This window comes from Cynoglossus semilaevis, chromosome 3 (genome assembly GCF_000523025.1).
Source record: "Cynoglossus semilaevis isolate Cse_v1.0 chromosome 3, Cse_v1.0, whole genome shotgun sequence".
Taxonomy (NCBI): Eukaryota; Metazoa; Chordata; class Actinopteri; order Pleuronectiformes; family Cynoglossidae; genus Cynoglossus; species Cynoglossus semilaevis.
In genome coordinates, this window is record NC_024309.1 from 11,368,264 (window position 1) to 11,382,623 (window position 14,360).

The window sequence follows — 14,360 nt, forward strand, 5'->3', positions numbered from 1 at the left end:
CAAAAAAAAAAACAAAAAAAAAAACATGCAGACTCAAAGAGTCTTGACAGCACTTTCAGAGAAAAAAAATAAAAAAAAAACATAAAAAGAATACCTAATATATTTTTGTTACAAAGGAGGAAGCGAGGCTTATTTATGTGGCTAAGACGTTCGTGCACCAACCGACCCACAGAGACGAGGTGCTTGAAAAACCACAAACTGAATCTCAAAACTATGCAACTTGTTTCACATATTATTATCATATCGTATTTTTATTTGACCTGTTTTTGTTTACGTTTTTAAAATGTACAAAGAAAAAAGAAAAATCTTTGTGTATTTTTTTTGAAGGTTAAAATTTGTGCAAAAGTTTTTGCCATTGTTTGTGTGTGTGTGAATGTCTGTGAGTGTGATGAGAGATACTTGAAAGAAACAAGTTGGCCTGGCTGCTGGAACCAAACACTTCTTTATCTTACCATGTTAATATTATAATTATTGAGTCACTAAATATAATAATAATAATATTATTGTCGATCATATTTTGGCTGCATTTGTGTTAGTTTGTCTTTTTTTTTTTTAAAGAAGCGTTAGAAACGTTTCTGTGGAGTTCTTTGCACTATAGCGTCACTCATATTCAGATTAACCACAGAGATCTTACCTGGTGTTAACTGCCGACCAAGTCGCTGTAGTTTCACGCTGCCATGTAACTAGTTATTTATTACATGGCATAAGAACTAGCTAGCAGTTATTCTCTCTTGACAAATCAAAACACGTAGTTAAGGAGTAGATCAACTGACAGTTACAACACTAACTGGGGAAAATTAGTTAGTACTAATAATGCCCACGAATAAAGTTACACCATATATTTTACCTCGGTTCATAAATGACCTTTTAGAAATCAACGTCTGTCAGTATTACTCTGCCTAATCAGATTAGAGCACAAATTAACCTTAAGTATAAATATTTCATCAGACAAAAACAAATGTTCTCATGACTAATGAGTAGGTATTGGACCTTTAGCGCCACCCTATGGTTAACCTCTAAATTTAAACAACACAAATTTAAAATTTGCATACGTGTGGTTTACCTTGTCCGAATGACAAGGGCTCACACTAACAAAGAAAATATTCAATTTTCTTTTTTAGTTACAAAAAAATGACATGTCCGTTTTGCTTCAAACGTTAGAGTAAAAATAACAAGGTGTTTTAGGGATGCCGGACACCCCTAAGTTCAGAATAAAATAAATTGTTAAATATGATCTAGGGGAAAACGAAACAGGCTCTGAGTTTATAAAACAAATACAAATAACCATAACTGAAAAATATTAGAATCTTAAAATAATTTCCAGTGGATAGAATCAAAATAAAGATTGTTAAATAATCACTATGTGTTTTAATGTCAGCACATCAGTTTATTTATGAATAACAACTAAAAAAAAATCTTGTGGCTGTAATCAGTTGTGATGCACTTTGAAAAATGTAAGGGGTTTTATTTTTGAAGAATAATAAAATGTGTATGATAATCAGTCTCTCCACTTTCAAAATAAGTTGGCTTTCTTGTGTCCCGTTTAAATATTAGACACCAAAGAATCAAGTTTGTAAATGCGTCGAAAGGAAAAAGATATATATGTGTCAATTTCGTGTGAAATTTAAAAAAACTTTCACTGAAGTTATTGATTCTTTGAAGACAGTAAAAAAAAAACAACAACTGACTGATGTTACAATCATTCTATCATGCTTTATAGACTTTGTCATTAATCTCTTTTTTTTTTTACTCAAGTTTGTTCCATTATTGTTATTGTTGTTATTCTGCGGACTACATTTCCCACAAGGCTTTACCCTACATTTTTGCCACCACAACTTTGTAAAGAGACGATCCACAAGTCGGAAACAAACCACGCATTGTCCAATCCAAGTGCTCCTGTGTCGTACATGTTGATATCAGTATTGTCGAATTGTTCACCAAAAGTGAGTATCAGTCCTGTTGTGATGAAGTCACAAATGTTACATGTTGGGTTTTTTTTTATTTAATTTTCTTATTTTCCATGTCAAAGAGACTAGACCCCACCATTTAACTTTTTGGGACAAAATCGTTAGGCCATACTGCAACAAAGCATGGATGCCATCAAAGTGTCAGCAAGGAAATAAACAAGTAAAATGCTGAAATAAAGCATTACAAGAACATGTATTTGTTCCAATTGTTCTTTTTCGGAGATGAAAAAGAATTCTGACACTGAATGAAGTGGACAAAGAATAAAAAGTGTATTTTTTATTCTGTATATAAAGAAAACAAGAATCCAGTCTGTTGCATTGCTTTGTTGAACAAATCAAATGTGCTTGTGGCATTTTTCTAATCTAATTTATTTTACAGTCTTTTTGTTTTGTTTTATGCTTCACCATTAAAGTTTAAAGGTTGTACACTAAGAAAACGTGTGGTTGGCGTTTCATTAACTAACTTAACATGTACGGTACTTAACTTTGTCTTCTAACAAGGAGGTGGTAGAGTTTTGAAACAATTTTCCACACATTTTCTGAAGCCAATTTAACGTAAATCTACAGGCAATTTTCCACACATTTTCTGAAGCCAACTTAACGTAAATCTAATGTCCAGCAACCTTTTTTTACTTAGTAACAGCAGTCATCTTTCAGTGGGTGGATACTGGGTTTGATTATGGTTTGTGTCAACTTTTCCTCACTGTCATCTGGGATTTGATACTGCCCTCCATGCAACCATTAAGAGAATAGCACTGTCATAACCACAACAACAATCACTTACAGCCATGAAGTAGACAAGTCTCTGTGCATCAGGTTTCTCTAAGCTAGTTTCAGCAGCAAGGAACATTTACAGTAGTCTGTGCTGACAATGTAGCACCGTATGTAACTGCAGAGAAACAAAGTTTCCTTTCAACAAATTTCTAAATTCAAACTTAAAATATAGGAACGCCACTAGGTTATGTTGCATCATTTTACTCTGGAGAATGTTAGAAGTGATTTACTGTGTGCCATTCCTAGAAAAAAAAACAGTTTTTGCCAGAAAAAGAAAATCTTTGTTGCATTTCACAAGTCATAAAAATGCCATGTTTAAATATGTAAATGAGTCACAATTAAACTGAAACAGGACAGATTTAAAAAACATATTTAGAACATAAATTTGAAAATTAAATAAACTCTAAAGGGTTTACAAGAGCCTGGATTTTTATGTTTCAACATTCACCAGAAAATACTGTCAACAACGTCATAAATCCAGTTTAGACCATGTTTTTATGATTAAACGTTCAACGATTCAGACAATTCTCTTTAAAAACCTCCGAAGGAATATAAACAGAGTCTGGAAAAGATTTTTGATCAAACCAGTTTAGAAAAAAACTCCCCATACTGTAAATCCACAGAGAACAACAGACTAAATAACATAAAATAAATGTTATGAATGAAACATCCACAAATCCTACATGGGAATAAACAATCTGTGTTTTAAGTTAAGACTTTAAGAAAAAGGTGAAGTGGAAGGTCTCCAACTCAGCCGCTGAGCAGCAGACGCAGCAGGAACTCATTTCCTCACTCTGAGGAAAATATGCAGGCTCTATTAAAGCTGCAATATATCAGGTCAAAGGTCACAGAAGTCATCTAAAGACCAGCAGTCTCTCCGCCTAAACTGTAACACAGCTAAAATTGTCTAAAGATTATTACCTGATAAGACTGCAAATATACATTTTTTTAAACACTGACACCTGTAGTCAGTGAAAAGAAAAGAAGTCTACTTACTGTATATATTTGCAAGCAACAGTTAGTGGAGTGTGGTTGTTGGAGGCACTCAAACAGATAAATGTTATTTTATCTCAATGCTCGACGTCCTTTTCTAACAACAAACTCAACTCAAGAGCCAACACAGAAGTCCACAGAAAACATCATTCAGCTCACGCAGACAAATGCGACCCAGAGATTCGTAAAATAAATAAATTTCACTTAAACATTAGGGCAGTGGTGGAAGAGAAAGCAATGGATACATTTTCAAAACAAAGTGCAGTCCTCAAATGTCACCTGACATCAACATAAATGGGTTCCTAACCCAGCACCAGCATAGACCAAATTATGTGATTTTTATTCTTTTCAGATAACCCAGTGACCAACATCAGTGCTTTGTTAGAAAGCTGCTTTTTTTAAGAAAAATCAGTCTGGAAAAAGAAAGGATGGAAAGGGAAAACCTAAAAGATGTACGTCAAACACCAACCTCTGTGTGTTTTTGTACACGGTAATGTATGATTGTTAGATGACTTGCAGACGACTAAACTGCGCCTCTGCAATGTCACAAATACAAGATCAATGATTCCTTCCTCTCCTTTTGTCTGATTAAGGACATGTCCAGGACAACAAGGACGAGTACAGTGAGATTGATGGCTAATGCTAATGGAGCATGTTCAAAGAGTGTGATCAAAGATCAAAGATCGCAGGGCAGACCACAGCAGGGTGTTTCCCTGCCAGCGGGGCGGTGCTGTGGTCCACTGTCCCCCTTTCTGGAGGTGACTTGTTTCTGGAAACTACACCATTCAGACAGAAACTCAACATTAGCTGTTGAGGATTAACAGTAGAGAGACTGTACAGGAACCACTCACAAAGCTACTGTTCTTCCTCTGCTTTATATTCAATCAATCCTTAACAAACACAAGAACATGAGAACCATGTTCCTTTCTTCCCCCCTTGTAAATAACCAAAACCAACTGCCATGTCTGTTTTCATTACTGGGCCTTTAAATCATCTCATATTATTAGTTTTTTTTCAACAGAATTATTTCAGTCTATGGCAGTTTGCCACGGTCTAATGAGAAACACTGAGAAACCAGGCTAACAGTTTCATTATGTGACATTGAATTATCTTAACCAACATACTTTGCATTGACCATAATTTTTTTGCCGAAATCTCTTTAGAGGCACTGAGACAAAGGGAGAGGCTTCAGACAGAACATAATGTGTTTGTATATTTATAATATATATAATACAGGAAGTACTTGTGCTTGAAAAGATGTGCTGAAAAGCACCAGATAAAATGTTCCCATGTAAGAAAAGGGAAAAAAAAGGGAAAAAGAAGAAAAGGGATATGCCACGCATATGAATGCAGAAAAGTTACAATATGTTCTTTTAAATGTTGTACTGCTACGGAAACATTGCATTCCTAAATCAAATTGCTGCTCAGCTACACAAAGGCACTCTGGGTAATTGCACCCAGGGACAAATTAGCTTGGCATATGGTGTACTGAGGAAAATAATGACAAATTGTCACACGAAGCAACATCTGAGTCATTTCTCCAAAGCTTTTACCAGGATGCAGCAGTAAATAAATATACACTGGCATATTTGAGATATTATCACTTGTTTTGGAACTTTTACATCAAGAGGGCGTGTATGTTTGCACCACGATAAAAATATTTCCTATTTATTTTTCCTAAAATAAAAGTTAATGACATGAGAATTCTCTACGAATTCCTCACATAACAAAAAGGCCAGACAGCACAATACATTAAATAGTTGGCAATAACTCAACTCTGCTTTGGCTCACAACTAGAAACTATGAGAGTAATGTTGTTATCTGGACTAAAATACAAAAATGTTAGAAATAAACACAATCCTTACCTTAGAGCGCCAACATGGCTGCCATGGCCACTGCCTACTGAACCTGGTAACTGCAATGACTCAGCACCGCCCCCTGCTGCACCTGGTGACCATGATGACTCAGCACATCTGTCTGCCTGCATCAGAACACCATAAATAAAAATATAAGGGCTTATCTTTAGATGCTGAGTGCTTAATGATATAATGGCTGGAGAGTGTTGACACTGACACGTATATGTACACGCAGTTAAACCAGGAAACACAAAAAAGTGAACAAAAACAAGCTACTGAAAAGTTGACTTTTGTTTTAAACTTTATATACATGTGGACAATAAAATCTGGAGAGCATTACAGATGAATGACAGACCATTTACTACGTTACTGGTGTTAATGGTGAAGCTCACAGTGTGTTTGAGGAGAAAAGATACGTGAGTAAATTGCATACCCTTCCAAATTAATGACCAGAGAGAAAGTCAGTTATTTAAGCGCAATACAGAAAAGAAGTAACTCAAACCTCTGTTTCTGTTCAAAATTTAAGGTAAATTGAATTAGCCAAGTCTTTTGCTAGTGTTTTTTTTAATATTGTGAACATGTCTGGTTTCTTTGCAACCGTATGACAGTACACAGCAATTTTAAGAAATTTTTGGACATCTTTGACATTTTGGAATCAGTAAAGTTATAGACCGAATAAATAATGCTGGAAACAAAGGTTATATTATTATAAAATAATATCCAAGTACTATAAGTAGTGCAAACGTCTTTGTGATTTTCTCAAGACTTACAACGAAGTAAGGAATTTAAAAAAACCAAGATGCAGTTCAAGTCAAATACGCTAAATCATGCGCATAGATTTAAAAGATGCTGACAAATGATCAGTGAGGTGCATGATGGATTCCCTCGAAAGATATTTTAAAAATGTAAATGTTTTTTGCTGCAGAACCAAAGAAAGTCATCATCCCAGGTCTGCAGGATGGCGTGCCAGGTCGACAGTTTGACCCAGACCGGGCCTCGCAAACTCATACTGATTTACAGCCTATCATTGAAAAAGTGCATTTCTATGTTTGAACATCAGACTAAACACTAACGAGGCTCACACTGTGTGTTCTTATCTCCTGATGGTTTACAGACGCGTGCACGCTTCCAAATATTCGTGCTCATGAGGAGGAGAGGCAGAAGAGGCCTGAAGAAAGAAACACAAGGAACACATATATTGCAATGTTAACGTTCATATGAAAGTGGGAGTTAATACTAAACTGTCCTCCTAGATGCACTTACATAATCTATTTAACGTTTATTGTATGACTTTTGGCTTGGATTTTTGATAGTCCTGTCATGATTCAGCAACTTCTAACAGAAAATTGTCATTAATATCAGCAATAATTCTGGTTTTATTAATTGTCAATGTTTATTTTAACCTTGTGATTTACCTTCAACTATATACAAGTTACAAGTTTTTCTACAAAAAGTTTTACATCTTTATCTCAATACATTTCTTTCTACCTTCCTTCCTTCGATTTTTACTATTTAATACATATCAAAGCACATTTGATCACTTTATTTTTAAAATAAATTCAGTTAAAACTGTTTTGTAGTTACAGTAGGACTCGGATTAAGTACGAATACTGTACATTTCTATCAACTTTAACCACACCAGAAAGCTGCAGCATTGTCGCGCGTGCGCAGTACAAATTGTGTATCCGGTAAAATGGCCGACAAACAGGTGTTGACGAAGCATAACATCCAGGTTATTTTGTTTTTAAAACACTATCGTCTATCGCTAAAATGTGAAATATCGCTAGAATGTAAAGTACGTAACTTATTTAGGAAAAAGAGCCGTCGAAAAAATTGACATTTGAGTCTCTTGCGCGTACGCAAGTTTACAGTGATCGGTTAAAACACGTTAATCAATGACGATGACGACATCGACATGTTTAAAGGTAGAAGCACGAAAAGTGAAAACACCGTTGGTGTAACGACTCGACGTTTTCTCTCACAATATAAAGTGTAAGCGACACAAACGCTCACCTTCCATTGGTCCTCTTCCCGCCCTCTATTTCTGCACTACCGCCGCCTCCCGTTGACCCCATCTCAGTACACGTCAACGGGAATTATCAGGTGACACGTACGGACCAATAACAGTGGCCGCAAGTCACTACATAAAATACGAAACTTAAAAATTGTTTTCTAAAAAATAGAATACAATAAAAGAATAGATAGAAATAAGAAATAATAAGAAGAAAAGCAAACCTTTTAATTACACTGAAAAAGTTTTAAACAATGTTTAATAATTTAATTAAATTCAAGTTATTTTACATTTATTTTGTTATACTAAAAATAAAACCTCTAAACTTTTCCATTACTTGTACACTCAATAATGCATATATACTGTATAGCATGACTAGGTACATATACCAATTGTTTCACAACTCAAACTCTTTTTATTGAAAGAGGTTTAGAAACATCTTGTAGTAAGGTTTCATCCTGGTGTTGAATATCCATCACCTGACAATTCCTGCCCTAACGTGTAGAAGAACATGTGGTAACGTCTTATTATTCCCAAAACAGAAAAGGTATTTAGCTTGTCTACTAATGTAGAAACATGGTCATCCCACAGGCTGCTTCTGTAAGAAAGATTGTTTCCTGATGGTCTCAATAGGAAGCAAAACATTTTTCTAACAAAATCCAACACACTGAATCTCCTACACACCTCATTACCACCATTAACCAAATATTAAGAAAATCCTTAATGATGTTTTTCATTAGAAAAAAGGAGAAGTTTTAAACATTCAATCCAGGTTCGGTCTTTTAAAAATGTAGACAACTGAGTACACACACATACACACTGTGGCTGTTAATAATAATTTCTCGATTATAATGTCCAGAGGAGAGAGAAAACTGAATGTCCAAACGGTGGGATGATCCAAAATTTACGTTAATTGAGGAACACAAGGCCTGTTCTCATCAACATGTTCAATATAAACATGTTCCAAAACATGTGAATGCTGCCAATGTGTGTCTGTGTGCCTGTGTTCTTACCCACATCTGAGTATCTGAGTGTGTGTGTGTGGGGGGGGGGTACTGAAGCTAAAGTCTGTGAGGTGAGCCTCACAGACTTGAGGTGAGGAGGTGAGGAAAGGAATGGACTGTGTGGTTCAAAGAAACAACACCTTGAATGTTTCCCAAGGAAACCAAGGAAACATTCAAGGTCAAGGTAAATAAATAACGAAAGACTAAATGCATATCAATGTGTAGCTGAAAGAAAACTAGAACTCTTTGCTAAATGTGGCATTGCCCGTGTTGGGCAAAGAAGGAAGAAGTGTAAGGCCCAGAGAGCACGATGGAAATGAGTGGATATCGAAACTGGTGAGGAGATTTTAAAGCTTAAGCAAACACTAACAAACCAGCATCTGTATGTCATTCAGTCGTATCACATGACAAACGACTATTCACTTGATTCACTTCTGAAACCTTTGAATGGCACTTGTTTGTGTTTCCCTTTTTTTTCTCTATCTGTTCAAGATCTAAAATACAGTATTTTACATTTACAGCTACGAGATCTAAACATATTAAGACGGAGAAATAGAAAGAGTCTGGTACAGATATTAGCTGAGCTAAGACGGCAGATAAATGGAAAGACTACGGTTGTTACAGTGTGTGAATGCAAACACGTGCAGCCTTCAGCTCCCTGTTCAGAAAGTTCAGCAAAATTGCATCAGGTATAAATGCGAGGTATAACACTTTCATGTGACACACGTTCAACTGTGTGTGTGTGTGTGTGTGTGTGTGAGAGTCTGTACGGTGCATGATGACGATGATGGGGAAGTAAATCTCTACAGGCGTGTGTGTCCTGATAGATTTATACATCTGATAATTGACACAATGAGAGCTGAGAGCGAGCGAGACACAGACAGTGAGAGAGACAGAAATAGAGAGAGACAGACAGACTGAGTTTAAAGGACTGAGTGGAAGAACGATAACAGATGTGATATTATTTTATGACCGATTTTATGAAACTAAATGTTAAAATTCACACAAAGAACTTCAGCACAACTACAAAATACGGCGAACAACTGTAAACAACCCTTTGGGGCCACTTATTTAAAGACTTTATCTTTGTATTTTTGAACTTAATAAATGACCAACAGATTATGTGTGAAAAGGAGAATTACCTCAGTGATTCAGAGGGTCCAGTCAGCTGAAGGACGTCAGTAGAATATGTTCCTGCCGTTGTGCTACTGTCCATCATGGGACGCTGTCTCCTCCTGATGCTTCTCATGTTGTTCTGTGCATAAATGGATAAATCAAAAACATGTCTACCACTGACAGAGCTGTTCTTGCAGGCAGTGAGGCAAATTCAAGACATTTTCCTTCATAGGGACCTTTGTCTTTTTCTAACTGGTTAGCTCATCCATCCATCAATTGATCCATTGGTCTTGGACCTCTTTACGCTGTTGGGGGGCAACTGGAGCCAGACCCAGTTTTCAATGACCAGGTCCAGACTGTGGCAGGGCCACATGTGGAGACAAATAACCATTTACACATCAGCACTAACCAGAAACAGCTATGAACTGGTCCAGGACTGACATAAAAGCAGCCTGACCAAGACCAAAGAACATTTTTTACTTCACAGCACAGTTCAGTGTTCACACTGAAAAAACAAACCATGGTGTATAAAAGTTTCAGGGGCTTTAATTTAAGATCCAAAAAATGTTCAGTGGGAGCATCAGGATTAACCCTCTTGAACATGGAAACGAATGCCATAGGGCGGTGTAAAATGTTTTATTTGGAATCTATGTAATTCAGGATTAGTTTGAGAATGTAACATTGACTCATCATATTTTGAAATGCCTGGCTCAAAATCTGAGCTTCAGAAACAGACAAAAATGATGTGCTGACTCTCAGAGCAGCTCCTTTTAAATGAAGGTCAAAGGGACAATAAGGTAAAACCTCACCAGAACTTACAGTCTGGGCCATGATGTAAGCAGGTCCTGTCCTGGTTGGGCCTGATCACTGGCTCACGGCTCCGCCCCCCCCCCTGGGGTTCCTGCTGCCATGTGCCTCTGTATTTATGGCTTCCTTTTCTCTGTTGACAAGAAGTGACAACTCATCTTCATCCTCCCTAAACTCTGTAAATCTTCCTGCAGAACCGTTCTGTACCAGCTGGAACTGACCCGGCTCTCCCACAGGAACGCGCAAAACAGTGTGTGTGACACTCGCTCCAGCACACACACTGATCTAAATCCCAGTCGGCTGCTTTGGAGCATATTGAATATAAACAATAAAAATAACTACTAGTTTTTTTATTCTTACTGTATTTTCAATGTTGGTGATTTTTATTTATTTTTTGTTATTATTAAAATGTGAAAGTTACTGCAACACCCTGCATACACACACTATCTCTGACAGTGATTTTCAAGACTCAACAGGACTGCTAACTGTTGACCCTGAGCTCAGCACCAATGTGTGTGTGTGTGACAGGTAAAATCCATGTGAAACACTGATAATAAGAGTGAAGGGTAAAGAAAACTGTAACCTTGGCCGCTTCTCCTTGGGATTAGAACTGAGTCACCACTGAACTGAACTGAAGAGCTGTGAACGTCATCAGAGACCTCAAACGCCTGACATGTAAACACAATGAGGCTAAAAATCTAACCTGTGTTAGCTGATCCCATCGCCACCACCAACCTTTGACTAAACTGCTCCATAGTCAAACAAAAAAAGACAAAAAGACAAAGAAATAATGGAAAAGTGACCATTGGTGTTTCAGCCAAACTTAAAATATTCCAACTCTTACTCCCTTTGGCTAAAATCTGTTTTTTCCCATGTCTGCGTGTCAGGCTAGTGCTAAACTAGAGCTGAGAGCGATTTTTTTTAACTCATACAAAAACACTTCAAAAAGCCAGCTTTGTCCCTCAACAGTCGAAGGCCAAAGAAGAAACAGCTGACAGACGTAGACCTTCACTGTGTCACTGCAGTGTGAAAGTCAACACCAGGATCATTATTATCTGATGTTCAGAAATAAAGAAAAAAAGATACATTTATCATCCTGCTGCTGAAAGGCTGAAACACTCACATGTGCGTGCACACACACACACATACACACGCCTCAAAGAGCCAAGTTGCTCATATCCAAAAATGCGAGGTGAAGTTGGTGGCGTGTGATAGTCTGAGACAACTGTTATTAAAGGCAGATGTCTCCACATCTCTCTGAGGGAGAGCGGCTGTCACTGACCTCCGACCTGTGATTTTACAGAATGCGATTCTTATCGATTACACCTAAAACTGAGGAGAGCATTCTTGTTTTTCCACAAGAGCGAAAAGAGAACAAAACAAAATAAGGAAAACCTAAAAAGATAACGGAAAACACGGGAAACACGTAGAGAGCCGACAAGAGGAGAGAGACGGTACGAGGCGGGGTCTGTGAAGACCCACTGACAGGTTAATGAGTCGTGAAAAAGCCTAATGGCACGAGTTCCAACTAAAACGCTTTCTGTGAAAATGTCGTCAATGTGACGTCCACACTACGATCTGTCTGACAATGGAACCATAATTTTAGGGCTGAGAGAAAGTCAGTGATTTTCACTTTATTTATAGGAACATAGAAGTTGCCAGTTCTCTGCTGCCTCCGGTGTTCAATGTTATTACATATTATTAAGTCTTGTAAGATTGTACCTTTAATGTAAAATCATTTCATAGTATTATCAAACACTGGGATCATTTTTGATAAAACCCTGGGCTGAACTCAAAAATGTCACGTTTTCTAAACTATATTTTTTCTGGCGTTCCGTTGGGAGTCAACGTTTCTGAGACTTGTCCTAGCAGCAGAGGGAGCTCACAGTGCAGTCCATATTGTGTGTGTGTGTGTGTGCACCCCAAATAAACACGTTTAAAAAATCATGAACTGTTCCTTTAATGATTTAAAGTGTGATTTCACAGCTGCACGTTCACGTCTATCGTGGTGAACCCAGTAAACCCTTGTGTGTGCGTATGTGTGTGTGTGTGTGCAGATCACAGTGTTCCTTCTGTCCTCATGGAAGCTGTCACCTCTGGACCAATCACGAGCCTCGGTGTTGCTGATGAGTCACAGTCACATCAGGAGGATGAAGGTGATGATCGTTTCATCAAATCTGCGAGAAATTGCAAAAGAAGATTAGGTGGTGCGGAAACACAAAGTGTTGCCTTGATTGACAGTGCGTATCTGTGTGTGCGTTTTTGCATGTGTGCGCGCCAGTGTGTGACGTCAAATGTGCTTCAGTTTAACAGCTTGCCATTTTCAGTGTGAGTGTGACTGAGTTCACGTCCAGTTGTTTTTGTCTCTCCAACATTCATCAGTGAACTTGTTCTCTCTAGATCTTCAGTTTTCTATCTTTTCTCCACTGCTGCCTGTCTGCTGCTGCTGCTGCTGCTGCGGCTGATGATTCGGTAACGCTGAGTTCAGATGTGACCAAGGACTCTTAGGTGATTTGACTGCTGACGTAAATTCCCTGTTGTCATTTTAATGATGGAATCACAGCCACATAGAAACAGTGGAACCGTGTGGACACATGTCAAACGTGTTTTGTTCCAAATGATTATGGACTGCATTTGTCAGTGCAGTTCTCTTTAACGTACGCCATCAAATCCTCAGTGTGCACAGCACAGCCAGCCCAGTCGACCCATCCCTGCGCTCTAGTCTCCTTCTAAGCCAAATCTGGTACAATTCCACTAACGACATCACAGAGGGAAAAGATCTAACTCAAGGTTTGACAGTGAGGAAATGCGTCACACAATATCCTACAATGACGATCAATCGTATAAGAGCCAAGCACCAAGGCAACCGGTTCTCACACTGAAAGAACTACATTATACCTCCATAAAGACATCAGTCCATACACTGAGGTGAGGTTAAAAAAAAAAACCAAGATAGAAACCTTTGAGACTATCACGTCATTAAACAAAACAAAGAAGCTACAGTTTATAGAAAGCCTGGTATTAGCTGGGCTGCTAAAAGCAAACCCACCAATCAGGTAAAAGTACAAACCACTGTTAACCTTAAACTTTGTAAACCCTTACCTTAAACCAAAGTTAGTAAGTTAAACCAGGCAACCACCTATTGTTACAAACCTGAAAGTATGTGAAACAGACACCAAGTCAGTAACCAAGACAGAAACACAAAAATGTCCTGATCCAAGTTAACGGACCAAACTCAACAACTTGGTAACAGGTGAAAGGCATTCTGGGCAAAAATCTATATCAATCACACCAGACTTGAAAGGGTAAAGAACTGCAGAGACATTTAGCAATGAAGAGGTGAAAAGTAAACGGACGGTTTGGTTTCCCAGTCTCACAGACTCAGTTGATTGATTATAAACCTGCAGCTTCTTAGAGAGCTGCATCATCTGGAGGCGGTGTAATTCAGAAGGTCTAAGGTCAAAGCCACAGATTTCTTGTGATGTCACAGTGACCTAAGAGTCCTCACCCTCCCCACGATCGCTCAGGTTTAGTGTGTGATTGTAAATTTCGACAGAATTTCCGCAAAACACGGGAATCCTTGACCTCCACAAACCTCCAGAGCCTTATAGGATTAGCAGGCTCAGGCCCGTTTGTGCATGTGTGTGTGTGTGTGTGTGTGCACGTTGGGCATTATGTTTTACAGCACTGCGTGGCCGACGTTTAAAAGGAGAAAGACAGTGAAAATTATGTGCACAGGATGAACGGATGAGGACTCGGGGGAGGAGGAAGAGGAGTGCAGGTGAACATTCCCACCGTCAATCAAACGTGTCGACAGCCAACTGTGAAAAAA